This window comes from Crinia signifera, chromosome 12 (assembly GCF_055691185.1).
Source record: "Crinia signifera chromosome 12, ASM5569118v1, whole genome shotgun sequence".
Classification (NCBI taxonomy): domain Eukaryota; kingdom Metazoa; phylum Chordata; class Amphibia; order Anura; family Myobatrachidae; genus Crinia; species Crinia signifera.
Genome location: NC_139228.1, coordinates 30298997 through 30317503, shown reverse-complemented (window position 1 = coordinate 30317503; position 18507 = coordinate 30298997).

Genomic DNA, 18507 nt, shown 5'->3' with positions numbered 1-18507 from the left:
TGTCCACAATGATGTGTCAGTGGGCTGTCGGTAACCTGCTTTACCTAGAGGAGGCTTGGTTCTCGAGTGGGCTGCCATGGTGTTCTCCCCACAGCGTTACTTTAATGTCCTCTCTTCCCCGTCTAGCTCTTTGCCCTGCTGAGCTAGAGACTAGAGTAGACATAGGGATACGTGCACTGCTAAGCCATACATTAGTCCGACTAGTCCTAAGGACAAGTTGGACCTTATTTCCACAGCAGCTCCCAGGGAGGGGGACACATGATTAGGCGCTTGATGTGCCAAGTTTTGCATATGATAAATCGCATGCTCCCGGAGAGCTGCAGGTGGAGAGAGCAGGGGGGCAGTAGACATAGAGGTGGCGGGCAGGTGACACCGGTGAGACGGCGAGGGTAACGGAGACCCGGGCAGGGAGAGCAGGGAGCTGTCCGTGCTGCAAGAAAAAAAAAGAAAAAGCCCATACAAATGAATGGGCAGCAAGTGATTGACTGAGATCTCTCTCAGCCAATCAGCAATTGGCTGAGAAAGCGCTCAGCCAATCACTGGCTTCCCATTCATTTGTATTGGTTTTTCTTTTCTTGCAGCTCCCTGCTCATCCTTCCTGGCTCTCCGTTCCCCTCACCAGTGTGTGTCCACATGCCCCAGCCCGCCTCGCAGCATCCCCCGTCCGCCGCCGCTGTGTACACTGCCCCTGCCTACCTCACAGTGTCCCCTACCTGCCTATCAGCATCCCCCGCCTAGAGGCTGCACATAAGATATAGCAACCGGTCCTATCTCCCGACTATGATCCAATGCATCACGCATTGAGTCGGACAAGAGTTCTGCACATGCCATTTGGCCCGATTTCACTACCCAATCCATCCGAATTGGGTGAATTTGGGCCCAAAGCGCATAGTGTAAAGCTGGAGCACTACATTTCTGAAAAATATCTTTCAGAATTTACATTTCTGAAGAAGCGACCTGGGTTACTCAACTAACATTGGTTCTTCAATTGCTTCAATATTTGAGCCTTGTTTAATTGATTTGACATTTCAGCCAGGTACCCTTTGTCCATTGTTCATTAAATATTTAATCAACATGACAAGGCCAAAGGCCGCCTCCAACATTGGCATACATTAACCCTTTGAGTGCCAAGGGAATTATCAAAATTGGTGTGAAAATTGACAATCAAACCTTTTTATTCATCCTAGTGACCTGTAATGGTTACCTTTATATAGGAAATAGAATCTTTTTAGCACAACATTTTTTATTTGAATTTTTATAACAAATGTGAGAGATGGCGGCATTTTTAGCAGATATTTTGCACATCTCTCACAGAGATGTTGGCACTCAAAGGGTTAAAGTGCAGATCTTAAAATGTATTTTCTGGTTGCCATTCGTCATCTCTTAAATCTGGCAATAGGTAGTGATAAATCACTTTTGAAGGCACTGTTCTATCAGAGATCAATCAAACATAAATTAATTCATATATATTTATGGACCATGGAGCACCGGACCCTGGACCATGGAGCACCGGATCCTGTACCATGGAGGCCCGGACCCAGGAGCACCGGACCCAGGGACCTACTGACGGGATCAAGATAGGTAAGTATCAGTATGTGTGGGCTTTGGATGTATTTAAGTTTTATTTTTCATGTGTCAGTGTGTGCTTATTTTACTATTTTTCATACTGTGGAACTACAAGTGCCAGCGGGCCCTTTAATGCCCCGCTTGCGGGGAAGGCTTGCTGGGACTTATAATTCCACAGTATTAAACAATAGATAATACTTTTTTTACACTGAATTAGCCCGGTGACCACCGCTCCAGGGTTTATCCTTTATTGGGGGGGTCCCCACTCCCCCAGGACCCCTGGCCAGGCTGAATGGTCAGTAGGGTGATGTTTTGGCCACGGGAACTTATATAATAAGTGTCCCCCTGCTGTGACATTACCCTGCTGGCTGGTTTGGCCTGGGGCTGGTTCCTAAAATACGGGGACCCCTTGTCATTTTGTCCCCCGTATTTTGGGAACCAGCCCCGGACCTGGAGCCTGGGGCTGGTTTTAAAAAATCAGGGAACCCCTATTTGCCGGGTTTCCTGACTTTTTATTACCAGCCCCGGCTCTTTCAGCCTGGTGCTGGTTACCATTTTTTTTACAAATTGCAGCCTGCACAGATCAGTCAGGCTGCTAATACAAATGGTTACGCCATTGGAGGGTTACAAAGCAGTCGTATTTGACTGCTTTGTAAATTCCCCTCCGGAACACGACTTTGCATACGGCTGAAACAGCCGTATGCAGTCGTATTCATTCGTAGTAAGAATACTAATATGAAATTTCGTATTCTTATTCTTAGTAAATTTCCCCCTGTCAGTCCGAAAGGGCTGAATGAACAACTAGTATTTAATACATTTTTTTAAATATATTTTATTAGAGTTCCAGTTAATGATATTCCAGTGTGGAATCTATCTAGATGATCTTTTGCATACTGAACATATTGATATGTATCGGAGAAAAAAGGAAAATAGTGACAGCGCCTGGACTACTGCAGCCCTAGATCCACCTAAAGACTCCTAGGATCTTACAACTCATACACAGCAACAAAATGGTGTTCTAATTGGCGCTGTAGTCCCCTCTATTGGGTGATAAAACTAGTCACCAATATGTGAATAGAGCTTGGCAATTCTTCCGTCTGGTCGTTCTATAATAATTGAAGAACTGACCTTGGAAAATGGCCCTATATGCCCGTAACAGTTTTTTTGAATCTTCTCAACCTTGGCATGCATGGATCATCACAACCAATCAGATATCATCGCCAGGTGGCCATAGAAGTACACACTCACCAAATTCAGGTGCCCTATGTTCACCAAAAGGTTTCTTTTAGGTCCGCCTCCTCCTCCTCCTCACTGGACACAGACAGCTTGCTTACTCCCAATATTTGTAAAAATTCTTGAAGTTTATTTCCAGCAGTACAAGTTTAAAAAAAGTTTAAAATATAAAGAGATTCCCTAGGAAATTGGTGGTCTGGGTTACCTCCCTATCCAGATGGAAGGACCCCCAGTGGCTGAAGAGGACACCAGCACCAACCAAAAACCTTTTGGGTTATCTTATTTACCTCCAATCAACGCGTTTCGGGCTATGGAATAAGCCCTTTTTCAAGGTGTCCCTTGAAAAAGGGCTTATTCCATAGCCCGAAACGCGTTGATTGGAGGTAAAGAAGATAACAAATGTGTTTGATAGATGTAGGAAGCTGAGTGGTAGTTTCTCACTCTCCACTTTATCACTCTCCACTGTGGGGTAGATGTATGAAGCGGTGATAAGGGAGGAGAAGTGATAGTGCCTGGTACTTTATCACTGGCCAATCAGCTTCTAACTGTCCCTTTTTAAACCCAGTCTGTAACTTAACAGTTAGAAGCTGATTGGCTGGTGATAAAGTACCAGGCACTTTATCACTTCTCCTCCCTTATCACAGCTTCATACATCTACCCCTGTATGTCTTATCTACCACTATAATCAGCAGGATTGACATTTTATTTGCCACACAATAAAATTTCAGGTAAACATGTGCAAACCATCTACAGATGGAGCGCTTCTTATTCAGCACCGGGGATCGACGGAGGAGAGGCGCTCCATCTGACCGTCTCACATGCACGCACGTCCCAGTTTTTTAGTCGGCAGGGGACGGAAACCCTGCTCGTCTCAACTTCAGGGAGACAGGGAAGGTTATGGGGGGGTGCAGGGGGCTGCGGGCACCGATGGGGGAGCGGCATGTAGGCAGTGGCTCCATCGAAAGGGGACACGCAAGTGTCTCGCGCTCGCACGTCCCCTTCTGGCGGCTGCCGTTCCGACCGCCAGGCCCCTGCTAGACGAAGCTAGCTACATCTGTATGGCGCCATTGAATGCTGATACCACACTTATGCATCCTGACATTTTTATGGGTTTATAATACCTGGAGGGAGCACACATTGTAGAAACGGCATAACCTAACTTGCTACACTGGCTCCTGGTAATGTTCTGTGCAGTGATGAATGTGTTTTTTTAATCAATGTCACCAGTTTTGATTTATGTAGTTTGGAATAAACATGCTGACTAATGGGAATGTGAAGAACATATGCTACTGGATCATTTACTTCTGAGAACATGTGCAATACATAGATGATATTTAGGCACATACGGTAGATTCATATCTTAGACCACACTCCTAATGACTACCTCCATGGAACTAGAAAGTAGTCTGCAGTTACAACACTACTGAAATAGTCAAAAAGGGAAATAAGAATATTTAAGGCATAATATACATATACTGTATTCCTTTCTGGCACAAGTTCCCCAAATGGATAAGTCAGTGAACTTCTTAAAAAGCCAGCCACATATTACTGATTCATCATAGGCTGGCAATGCAATAACATCCATGTCCTCTGGGCGACCATCATATACAGCAGGGATGGGGAACCTTCGGCCCTCCAGCCGTTGTATAGCTACACATCCCAGCATGCCCTGCAACAGTTTTAGCATGGCCATATTGCAAAACTGTAACAAGGCATGCTGGGATGTATAGTTACACAACAGCTGCAGGGCCGAAGGTTCCCCATCCCTGGTATACAGCATACAGCTGTTCGGGTATGCTTGTTACACCTCTAACAGGACCGCTATGGGAGGGGAATAATCTCTGAGAGGTACTGTATGGGGTGTACAGAGGGATTACATCTAATATTCAGGGTAGCCAGGTTACAGAGAAGTCAAAATGGTGTCCTAAAGAGAATGTTATTTTTATCATCTATCTACAGAACATAATATAATCTATCTTTGAGAATTTATCCCTGACATTGGGGTGGGGAGTAGATGAACTCCAAAGGACTGATATCACCACATTCTGAGTTGTCAGAGAAAGGAGTTCTTGAGCATTGGTCAAGACAAGGATAACATTTTAAAGTCATAACCAAGGATATGTTGTGACAAAACTCCTAGAATTGACTTAGAACACTTAAAGATTGGCAATCGCACCAGATATGCTAATAGCTTCCAGACGCCATCTTACAGTACATCTCCAACTCCTATCAGAGACCCCATAGTACATATTGTATACTATACTAGGGTTCCTATACCGGCAAGATAATACCTTCTTGAGAGTCTCTAAGGGTGCAGAACTTAAGAAGGTGGAATACAAGTTTTGTATAAATTTCCTAATCAAAGTGATGGTCTTTCTCCCATGCAGTAGTGAGTGAGCTAGAGTGAATAGAGGAGGATCTCAATAAGTAATGTATGTGTAGCGGAAATCGAGGGAGAGGGTGTAAATATAAAGAGTTTCAAAAGGAGTATGGGTATGGAAAGATCTGAGGTGTTAATTGAAGAGATCAGGAAGTGTGGAAGTTGTATCTCCAATCAGAGGCGGAACTACCATTGGTGCAGCAGGTGCATTGCACCGGGGCCCCTGAAGACTAAGGGGCCCACTTCTGCCACCCACTGCTATGTGGCATATTGTGAACTTGGTTTGGAGTGGAAGAGGAGGGCCCAAAAATGTAGTTTTGCACCTGGGCCAACCACTCGTAAGTTCCGACACTGTCTCCAATATACAGAATGAATGTGATAAATGCCAGGAGGACTGAAACTGTGAGAGTATACCTGATGGGCACACCAGCTGGCTGACACAGAACAATTCCTCTGCCACACAATGTTTGAAAGAAACACGGCCTTGTCAAATTCCAGGTTCTATAGGAAGGATGTAAGAGGAGACATTTATGAAGAATCGAGAGGGATACGCTCGACTTCCTCGAAGAGCGCAAGTTGGGATTGATGGTAGGATGGTGAACTTTTGAGAGATTTGGAAGCTGGGAATGACCTCAATGTGGTTACCAAAGGCTCATTTCTCCATGGTGACCCATTGTTTGTAACTTTAGCATGTGTTCATTCAATGCTTTGGTTCAATAACATGTCATGGTGATGACAATAACTGGTGATATGAGGGAGTTGTAGACCACACAAATGTTTATAGCAGTACATTATAAGGTAGCATGCTTGAATTAGTCTGTGACTGGCCCCATACAATACAAATTAGCGGATGCCACTATGGACAGCTAAAGAAAACAAAATTGGAAATGTCAATAGTAATCTGGACTCATTCGTTTTATCTGAGCTTGGTTGGGTGGCCGTACAAATGGGAAGGACAGTTTCTAACCAGCAACTTGCTGGAGCTGCTCAGGATTCGGATGTAAAACATCTGTCCCAAAGCACACGGGACAGGACTTGTTATTGTATTTCCACAACCCCCATAATGACATTGCTTCCCTGCTTGCAAGTTAAATGATTTTCATGTTATCTCTGGTCATTACAACTAAAACTGAGGCTTTAGTGCTTCATTGAGTAGCAGTAATTTGGGGATTGTATTTTCCTTTGAAATGGTACCCCTTTTATCATTCTACATCTATTTTTAACTGTACACTATTTTGAGAACTTTGATTATCTTCATACTAAGGGGGAAATTTACTAAAGGAAATTTGTCAAAAAAAATAGGTGTATTTGTATCCAGAAATACACTTATTTTTTACATTTACTATCCTGAAAATACGGCTATTCGTATTGATTTTTATGTATTTTCGGTATAGTAAATGCCAAAAATAAGTGTATTTCTGGATACAAATACACCTATTTTTTTACAAATTTCCTTTAGTAAATTTCCCCCTAAATGTTGTCCAGACTTATAAACTTATCAGCTCTGCCAAACTGGGATTGTGTATGGGATCCCTGTGCTTAAAGTTCTGTCAATCACAAGAACGACAATGCTAACCCCAACCCTCACTTCCTGCAGCCTAACCCCTCCTTCTTGCAGCCTAATCTTCCCCTGTGAAATAACCCAACCCTCCAATAGTGCTTGACATTAACCATCCCCCCGCAGCCTAACCCTACCCCCGCCCCCATTCAGCCTAACCCTAATCCTCACCCTAAAGCCTAATCTTAACCCTCCCCCTTCAGTCCTATCCTTCTCTTAGTACCTAACGTTAACCCCCCCCCCAATAATTTGGACGTCTGCTGGATATGTTCAGTCTGCATTCTGAGGGTGCCGGACGGGGTCCCGACAGGCATTTACCCAACGTCGGGATACCAACTGTCAAAACACAGACAGCCGGGTTCCCGATGGCCACCGGCTATTTTCCCTCATGGGGGTCCACAACCCGTAGCGTAGCATAGCAAGCCACCGTGCCAGCAGCGTGATGAGCGCAGTGAGCCCGCAAGGGGCTTAGTTGCGCTCACCATGCTGTCTGGGTCCGGCCAGTCAGGATCCCGACGTCGGAATAATGACTGTCGGGATCCTGACTGTCGGAACCCTGTACCACACCCCATTCTGAGACTGTTAACATGTTGCCTGTCCACATTGCTGTTAGTTTACCCTCTGACTACATTCTGTATATAGGGTATATACAGTATATATACTATATTATTGAGTTGTATGCAGCCACTTCCAAATGCGTGTTTCAGCTGCATCATCCTACAGAGTAAGATTTGGTAATGAAACCATACATGGTAAACACAAACTTGAAAGCTTGAGCAGCCTCTGACGAGCTGGCAAATGCCAGTGACACAGAAGCACTGTGGCAGACAGTATATATACTGTAGGATATATATGAGCAATATAGACTTTCTAATACAGCTAAGGCCCGGCTGATTAACGGCAGGTGTGTCCGTTACAAACAGATGGCAAGAACAGGCAGAATTCTTGTCAGAATCAAAGCACAGACGCTGAGTGGTCAGATGCCAGCTGAGTCCCGTTTATAAAATAGGCCAGGGTAATACAAGAGCCAAACACAGAATAACAAACCATACAAGACTAGTGACTCAGAAATGGCCGCAAACACAGAGTTTCACAGAGATAAAGGCATAGAGCAACATGGTGGATTTTACATACAGGAACCATGTCCTGTCCTGAGCACTGGGCACATCAGGCACAAACGACAATTATTGCCAATTGTAGAAACAACATTAACTACTATCCACACTTGATCAGCAAGGAATAAAACATCAGCAGCAATCCCAGACATAATAACAGCAGACTGAGAATACAGAATTACACGTAACAGTAGTCACTTATTCTTTATTTTATTAGATTGAATTCTCATGAATATTGGTTCCATCCTACAAAATGGCTGACTCCACTGTGTGTAGGTGACCGATATGCCACATTATATCTGTTCAAAAAAAACTGAATGGGTAAAACAGAATATGTCACCAATCCCTAATGCAGCATTTTCCAACCACTGTGCCGGAGCCAGAGATGCATTTTTAACTCTACACCTAGGGCACTCCACATTGAAAGCAGTTGGCATTGGTATGAGGTCTATACTGTACTTTACACAGGGTCCACAGGGGGCCAATGTGTTTGTTTGTTTTCTCCTATGTGGACAGTGATAATAATTGTTTTTTTTTATGTGGGGGGGGCTTAATGGGGACATGGAAGTATCTCCGGACCACTGCATTAACCACCCAGCAACACCGTCAGCAATATCTACCAATAGAACACCCAGACAGGTAAGTGGGACACCGCCCTAGTTCTGTTTCACCTACTTCTCTGCTCACCACCACAAAAGAACCTCTGGACCATCCGCTCAGACCCAAGAGCCCTATCTGACATTCTGCAACATATCAAAATCCATGCAGCATAGTTTTTCATCATCTACACATCAAAGAACAGTCACTATGAGCGCCACTGGCATTTCTAGCGGATATTTTGAGGATCGCTCACAGCCACGTTGGCACTCCAAAGGGTTAATGAAAAAGGTTGGCTTGGCAATTTTCACACCTATTTGGACAAATTCCCTTGACAATCAAAGGTTTAAAATAAACATAAATGTAAGAGATAAGTAAAAGAGGAAACACTGAGTGCTTATACATCCCATAAAGAAGGTATAAAAAAAATATGAAGCACGAGGCTTTAAAAATCCGTGAAAAAAAAAAAAAATCAGAAGTTACATAATAAAAAAAACAACCTAACTTCCCAATGCTAAATAAAAGAAAGTACCAGTAACGCAATATAGACAATGTACTTAACATGAGAAATGGCTGCCTGGCGCAGGAGACAAGAATGGAGTCAAGATCTGTGTCCACAGAGTATATAAAAAGAAGCCTTTAAAAACAGTTGGTAGATTGAGATTTTTGTTGAAATGGAAATGACTCCTGTCTAGTGGTTCATTCTTATTCATGGTATTCAGAAGTGTATATGCCGAATAACACTGAATAGAGCTGGCATCGCTTTAATAAATTGTTTAGTGTTCAGAAGTTTTTCTTGGATGATGTGACAATTGGGACTTCATATTCCTTCTGGGGAGATGGCGGACAATCCCCCCGCTGTGACTAATTGAAGAAAAAAAATGAAGTTCATCTCCGGCGTATGAAAATGTATGCATTAAAAATATTACTTTTACTGCAATTATTTTTGTAACCGCAAGATTTGCAATTCACAACATGCAACCCAATCAAGCAAAAAAGGCTACTACTCTACTATATGTGCTTTGTATTTAATATTTATATTTAGACAATTCGGTAGACATTTAAAACTAGTTTAGGTGCCCCGTTCTGACGGAGCTCCCCCCAGGTCCCCGACACCTCGCCACCGGTTCTTGACACTTGCTTCCACCTCCCCGCACACCACACCCTAACCCTACACGTCTCCCTGAAGCCGACTGACTGGGAAGCGCATGCGTGTAAGACGCTCGCATGTCCCAGTCTAATAGAGTCCCTCTCCACCAGCATTCGCCAGCGGGGACATTCTGGCGAGTGCTGGTAGTAAATGAGAGGGGCTCCAACTGTATTTCTCCCAACTGCCCTAATTTATGTCACACCTGCCTCTGATGTTTGCGGTAAGGTGGTATTGCCAGAGGAAGTGACACATATCCAAGGGAGGCACCAGAGGGAGGGGCTGCAGCACAGTTCAAACTTGAAATAGGGGAGCCACACCCACTACCATCAACTGTCAAATCGTGGATTATTACTATGAACAATTTCCACAATTCCCCGAAGGATAATCGATGACTGCAGATCTAAATTTTTATACCAAAATTAACTTTGTTAGAAGCAGGACTTGACAAATTAAATAGTGAGTTTAAACTTCCCTTATAATCAATGATTCAAACACCAATTTGTCATTTAATGCCAAAGTGCCTTCTTATTCATTGGGTAGTATTCAATGCCGGGGGTGAGCGGTGACAGCGAGTAGTGCTGCCTGCTCGCTGTCACCGCTTGCCCCGTCAGTATTCAACTGCCCCCCCCTTATGCCGATTCCCCCTCACTCGGGAAATCCCTGCATTAGCCACGAGCCTTGCTGTTTGGGGGAATCCTCGATGACCTATGACAGCGAGGATTCCCCTGGAACGTTGAATACGGAGAGCAGTCGGTGCGAGGGTTAAACAGCAAGGATCACTGCCATTTAACCCCCTCACCGGCCACGCGCCGCTGCATTGAATACTACCCATTGTATGCATGGGTCCAAGACAACCAGTAATCCTGATGACCATCTGGCCAGGACCGGCGGACAATGCAGCCTGATGATTACCGCAATGTCACATTGTCTGCACTAATTGGGTCCCGCAGGATGTAGCTGTTTTGACTTGAGCACAGAAACTCGTGTTTCTCAAATTTGGGCTTAGAAATTGTTGGCGCAATTTGTACAGAGAGAGAGAGAGAGATTCAATACCTTGTGGAATCGTTGGCATAAACTATCGGTTTTCTACATTTGCTTATTGTCGGTAAGGCTGGATTTTTCAAGTAGAATATTAAAAAAACAACCAAATTGTTACATTGTTAACGGAAGAAAGATAATAGCTCTTTGTAACAATCATTTCAACACATTTGCTGATAACAAAAAAATCACTTGGCACAAGGATATGACCTAAATTCTGCCGACGAGGTTCAGATTTTATTATGCATTAATCAGATGAGGAGTAGGAAATCCTCTTAAAAAAAGTATAGTAAGTGGCATGTTTGATTGGCTCAATGCAGCTAAAAACCCCTTGAACCATTTAGTAATGTGAAAGCTGTTGAGAGTTTTACAATCACAATCTAATGTGTTGCAGTGATAAGATTATTTGCCTGGTCTTGAAACTCCAGGTAATTTGTTAGCCAGACTCATCTCTTTGTTTGCGGTATAATTATAGCGCCGTCATTAGTCAAACAGATAAACAGAAGTTGTGCTGTTCTTCAGATGCACCGCTGCTGGAACTAGGAAACATTCATATTAATTATGTATAAAATTTATACCCGGAGAACTTATTTTTAACCTCTCCGCTTCCATATATTATTTCATTAAATGTTCTCAATTATATTCACGCATAGAGAACCAGGGCTGGGTAATTATTAACAGTTATTAACAGTTTCTTATATATCGCACACATATTCCGCAGCGCTTTACAGAGAATATTTGAACATTCACATCAGTCCCTGCCCCAGGGACGCTTACAATCTATATTCCCTACCACATGTACACGCACACACAGACATTCTATGGGTAATTTGGTTGGGAGCCAATTAGCCTACCAGTACATTTTTGAGATTGTGGGAGGAAAACGGAGTACCCGGAGGAAACCCAAGCAAGTACGGGGAGAATATACAAACTCTGCACAGTTAGAGCCATGGTGGGTAATGCATCAGTGGTAATGTAGGATTGCCATCACCTGTGGGGAGATAGGTAATTGATAAGAAAGGTGTTTCACCACAGGTGATGGCAATCATCTATTACCAGGGAAGTCCAGGAATAAAGCATGTTCTCCCTGAAGGAGAGGGTCAGGTAGGCAACCCTGAGTTAGATTTGGGGGAGTTATTTTGTTTCTGTGCAGGGTAAATATTGGCTGCTTTATTCTTACACTGCTATTTAGATTTCAGTTTGAACACACCCCACCCAAACTAACTATCTCTGCATATGTTACATCTGCCCTGCGTGTAGCATCGTTTTGTCCATCTGTAAAAATTGCAGGCCTCAATTAAGCCCTATGCCATTATTCAGCTCATACCCACACATTTAGTTGCCCTGGGTGGGCCACCAGTAGATGCCTATGGTGGTGGGGCATATACAGTATTGCACTGCTTTATTGCTATTAGTATTTTGGGTAATCTATCTGTGCTACAGGTGCATAACTCCTAGAGGCAAAGGAGAAGCCTGCCTCCAGGCTTCAGGCCCTGAAGGGGCACCAGCATGTACAGCAGAACCTGTGTTGTTCACAGGGGGATCCAACTGTTACTCTTAAAACAGAGAGGGGTAGATGTATGAAGCAGTGATAAAGTGCCTTTATCACCGGCCAATCAGCTCCTGACTGTTAAGTTTGAGTTTAAAAAGGAAGTAGATTGATACTCCGAATTTGGACCAAAAAAAAGGATATGCATTGAACACCCTTGCACATCGTGAGTATGGGTATGTCACCCACCCTAAAGAAACCTTGATGCACTTTTCTTTAATTCTTTTATAGTGAGTTGGGTACGCCATTTGTCTACCCACAACACCTTGAAATATCACTGTTACAAAAATTATATGACAACCTGTATATTCTCTTCTCATTCGCATATGGACACATCCTGAGAGAGAAGGAAAAACATAGGGAGAATTCCCACTGGAAAACTGCTATGATACTACAAGATGGAGAGTATTGTACCATATTTTTTTTTGTCCATAGGAGGAGCGCCCAAATTCTGAGTAACTCTCTACTTCCTTATATCTACTTTGGGATCAGAGGGGTTAGGTCGGCGAACCTTAACCATAATAGCGCCTCATTATCCTTCAAAAACAATTCTGGGTTTAAAAAGGGACAGATATGAGCTGATTGGCCAGTGATAAAGTACCAGGCACTTTATCATTTCTCCTCCCTTATCACTGCTTCATACATCTACCCTAGAGTTCTGTGGTGCACCTGCTGCTGCTGCAGAGTTAATTGGCTCTATACCAGGAACCTTGGCATCTGCCAAACTGGATGTGGCTTCATAACAAGTGTGATGGAATGAGGCAGGGGGAGACACAAGGGTGGCAGGGAGTGGGTGACTGAGAGCAGTGTTGTGCGGTGAGGTTAGCATCATGTGAAGCAGGCACTTTTGGGGACAGCGGATGACACGGGGACAGTGACAGTGACACACACACACTCATTATAAGTGCACACAGTCACTTACACACATGCAGGAACCATAGGCAATCTGCTGTCCCCTCCCTTCCCTCCTATAAACAATACCTACAGTATATACAGCATTGCCTTGTAAATGGTCCTGCAGTTGGCTCCAGGAGGCTCAGAGAGTCTGGCCGGGTCTGCAGGTCTCTGCGCTGGCCGTGCACTGTATCCGGGTGTAGGCTTCAACTCTAGGCTGAGGCTTCCTCTGGATGGTAGGCCACAGGCCACCCTGGCACTGCCAGAGCCCCGGTGGCAGTAGGAGGGAGATAGTCTCCCATGTAGGCAGCATCTGCGCTAAGGTGTGCTCCTTCTCTGGGAACAGGCCTGTACGCAGGTATGCCGCAACCGGTCGGAATCCCAGTTTTCGATCTCCTGCACCGCCGGAGCCTCAGTGACAGGAGGAGGGAGGCTCTGTTAACATTGACAGCGGTAGGCATTGCTCTCGTGCTTCCGAAACAAAATAACAAAATAATGGGTTCAAAATGATTAAAATAATATAAAGCATATATAAAAATGGAGCTCCTCTCATTCAGGCTAGGGCTGGCGATCGAATTGCCAGCCACCAGCCTACGCAATCTGCCACCAGCCGCAGGAAGGAGGCGAGCGTGCCCGAAACGCTTTGCCTCCACACTTGTCCTCGTCGGTCACTGCCGCCTAAATGTCCCCAAATCATAAGAATATAAATCGCTAATAATATTGTTGATGTTTCTTCTGTGTTATAATAGTAGAGAAGAGAGCCAGAGCAGAAGTTGCCCAGAGCAACCATTCAGCATTAAAGTAACATTTATATGGGGTGATTGATAAGTACCCGTGTTTGAAGACAGATGGCGCCACTGCCGTAAAACCTACATATCGTTTAGTGTCATCTGTCAAACAATGACTGTCAGAATTTCAGATAAATTAATCACGGACTTTGTAGCTGTTGGAAGTGAACAAGTTTGAGCTTTGTCTAACTATGGAGAACATGCAGCACCAGTTGGTGGTTAGATTCTTGTTTTTGGATTGGAAGGCGTGTGAGGAAATCAAAGAAGGTTGACAACCATCAGATATTGGGCCAATGAATTAAAGCATGGTCGTACATCAGTCTTCGATGAAGACCGTCCAGGCTGCCCAGTTGAGGTGACTACAGATGAAATGGTCAACAAAATTCATGATATTGGCAGACCGGCGAATGAAGATCAGGGAGATTATTGAGATCGTAAGCATCTCGTTTGAACACATGCAAAATATCCTACATGAACATTTGGGCACTACAAATCTATCGGCAAGATGGCTGCCGCATTTGCTCACTATGGACAACAAGCAGAATCAAATGACAACTTCAAAGCAGTGTTTGGAACTGTTTAAGGTCAATCCGAAGGAGTTTCAGCACCGTTATGTGACTATTGATTTATTTATTTACCTATATAGCGCACACATATTCCGCAGCACTTAACAGAGAATATTTGAACTGAATGTCCCTGCCCCAGTGGAGCTTACAATCTATATTCTCTACCACATGTACAAACACACATTCACTGTTGGGTTAATTTGGTATTGTGGGCGGAAACCAGAGCACCCGGAGGAAACCCACGCAAGCACGGGGCGAATATACAAACTCCGCCCAGTTAGGGCCATGGTGGGAATTGAACCCATGACCTCAGCGCTGTGAGGCAGTAATGCTAACCATTACACCATCTGTGCCCGTTGATGAAACATGGATCCATCACTAGAATTCAAGGAACAGGAAGAGGAGCAACAGAACACGAGGACATGCACTGAAACTAGAGGGAGGAAGATTCAGGGGAAATGTGAGGAAGAATTACTTCACAGAAAGAGTAGTAGATAAGTGGAATAGCCTCCCATCAGAGGTGGTAGACGCAAATACAGTAGTACAATTTAAACATGCTTGGGATAAGCATATTGATATCCTTACAAAAAAATAACATGTTTAAAAAAGGGGCAGACTAGATGGGCCAAGTGGTTCTTATCTGCCATCAAATTCTAAGTTTCTATGTTTCTAACAGTGAAAACATTGGACTTCACCTGCCGAACGCGCACCAAAGAAGGCGGTTGCATCAGCCAGAAAGGTCATGGCCAGAGGTCTGAATCAGGCCCCTTCTTCTACATCTAGCCAGTTCACAATAGTTATCAATTTATTTAAATTATGTAATCAAAATAATCACAGGACAAATAGCATATAACAACTATGGGGGCTAATTCAGTATGGGTTGTAGATTACGGAAAACCGCTGAGTTTGTGGGTGGTAACCGGCTGTGTTATTCTGGGAGTGTCAGGGAAAACGCACGCGTGTCCCGGTGTTTGAAGGGAAGTCCTGTGAAGTCAGCTCCGGCCCGATCTGCCTTTGTTTTTACTGCAGCCTCCGATTTGAGGGCGGACAGACCACGCACACTGGGAAAATCCTTCGATGGTCAATATGCAGGCTTGCACAGGACGAGATTTCACTGTGGCTGGCAACCATCCAATCAGGTCTGAATAACCCTCAATGTGATCTGTTGGTGGTACTCGAGGACTGGTGCTGAGATCCACTGGCCTATACGGCTGAGCATGCTGAATCATAGTAGATGAGAGTGGTCCTGCTGGAAAGACAGATGTTGCACAGGGGGTGGTGACATTATAAATCTAAGCATATTAAGTTCAGTAAGAAAACACCACTGCACCTACAGTATCTGACAGGCGCCTGTAATAAGGGTAATTCCTTTTGTGCAAGCATTATTCCTACAATCCAGCCTGGTCTTATTATGTCAGGTTGCTTCTGGATGTTCTCTGTAACAGTTCTCAGATCAACATTTTATGATAGTATTACATTATATTTATTTTAGCTTCCTGTCATACTAGGCGTGCCAACCAGAGAAACCACAGCTTCTAGTTTACCAGGGAGAAATATTCCAATGGAAATTGATTGGATTTTCTCATTTGATAAAATGGTTTTAATGGTTCTATTCAGCAGCTCCGGAGACCCAGATAAATTATCACACAAGGGGGAGTAACTATTAATTACAGTTTCCCACATTTGCATTGAGTATCCTGGCCAGCTCGGGATAGTAAGCGTCACTGCGGGACAGAATGCTGCTAACACATTACACTGTAAGCAAACTTAGGTTAAGTGAATTACATTTGTTATACAAAATGCACACTGTTTTTAATATTATTATTCTATAAGATAGTGTTTTATATTTATTGTATTAGATAGGTAAAGCTTAGCAATCTTTTAGGATTTTTCGTAATAATTAGATTATAGGTTCTTGCAGTGGTCGAAGTGGGGCGGTATACGGGGGTATGCCATACCGCCACTTTAATCTGAAGATTAAAAAAAAAACTTTTTTTCCCCCCTCAGGATGCTCTCTGATCACTCAGCAGCGCATATTGTGCTTTTGTAATACCCCTGTACAACGGGGCAGTCTGGCAGGGGACGTTGATGGACAGGGGGGTGTCCGAAGGTGCGCACTATATTCACTCTTTACTTTTCCATACCCCCACTTCAAAATTTCCATACCCCCACTTCAAAATTTCCACTTCGACCACTGGGTTCTTGAACTCAGTGCTCAAGACCCCAAACAGTGCATGCATCCCAGCAGGCGCGTTTTAGAGAGGAGGAGGCCTGGGTGCAGCCTCCTCCTGCCGGAAGTCCTCCTCTCTGTCAGGAGTAGAGCAGCGCAGTAAAGTCTGAGCACTGGAGCACTCAGATGTGTAGATCTCTGGAAAAAATGGCGCGGCCACCATTTTTCTGGTGATTTCCACATAGCTGCTGCTGCCAGCTGCAGCACACCACTAGAGGTTGTTCCCCACTCTGCAGCTGCCCTACCTACATTAACACCGCAGCAGCAGCCAACAGGACTCAGGAGTCACAGACAGAACAGAAGTTGAGTAAGTCCCCAGACTGAGGAATATCAGTGTGCAGGGCCCCAAGATTTCTGTTGCCAGCCCTGGCACTAAAGTGCTCAGACTCTACAGCGCATACACAGATATTTGGGAAAATGGCACGCCGCTGGAGTCTGGGGGGGGGGGGGGGATTCAAATAATGGGTACAGAGTGGTGTGGGACCCCCTGGGACTCAGGGGCCCCTGTGCACCTATTATAAATACAGTATGTCACCGCTTCCCAGTTCTCCTAACAGACTCACAGGTGTGATAATTAGCAGTGACCTGGAAAACAGCGGCGTAACTATAGCACCGGGGGGGGGGGGGTGGTGCTGTGCATGTGGGGGCGCCGGGGGCTGCGGTTCTATAGGTAAACCCCCCTCAATCCCCCGCAGACTTACCTATCGCGCTGGTCCCGGCGGCTCCGTTCTTCTGCTGAGGACCACCACAAAATGGCCGCCCCCATATAGCACACAGTTCTCTGAAACTGTCTGCTGTATGGTGGCGGACATTTTCTGGTGGTCCTCAGCAGAAGAACGGAGCCGCCGGGACCAGCGCGATAGGTAAGGCTGTGGGGGATTGAGGGGGAGTTTGCATTGGCGGCGATGGGGGGGGCGCGGGCGCCCCCCCCCCTAACGGCGCGGGGGGGGGGGCGCCCAAAACGTAGCTACGCCACTGCTGGAAAACATGATCTGCTTGGTTCCTACACATGGGGCGATGGGAGCCGGCAATGCTGAGCATTTTGCTTCGCTCAGCACACATCTCTGGACACATGCAGTGCACTCGCGATGTGTGCTGAGCGATCTGTGCTCAGTGGGCTTTGCTTATGCTTATAGGCAAAACCCTGCAGGAAAGAGAGCGCATGCGCCTCCCTCCAGTGATCCCAGAGATCTCACATGTAGCCTGGTGCCGCCACCCGCCACACCCAGGGACCGGAAATAGATAACAGCCGGTGTTGGAATGGCTGGTTTAATTAACAGGCACCAAATAATCTAGATAATGTAAGGGTCAATAAACGAACAATAAACCCAACTTTAAAATTGGTTACAATAACGGCCTTATACTGGTTGACGTGCAAAACTGCGAAATTCACAGCTTTGAGTGTCACTTTAACGCTGCCCGCATAAACGCCCCCCCCCCCTCGCCGACGAATCTCCCCGCACGCAAGCGAATGGATGTTTTGCATAAACAGCTTGAATGATTTCTACAGCGCTTGCTGGGTCTTACATCTGCTCGTGCTCCGTGCGGGAAGTGGGCGGGCAGCTGACAAATGCTGAGTTCAAACCGACAACAAGGTAAACATCCAGCAAGATACCTCAAATTGGCATAGAAATACAGAAAGGTAGTGGAATAAACAGAAAAGCGCTCAGTGTATAACCAAGTTAAAAAAGGGATTTTATATCACCATAATGAAAGCACTGGTTCCAACTTTATACGTCAGGGTATGATGAGACCTGTGATAATAACCACCCTTTCACAGGATATGTGACAAGTGGGTACAACAAGAAAAGTGGAAATAGTGCAAATTATCCTTAAAACAGAC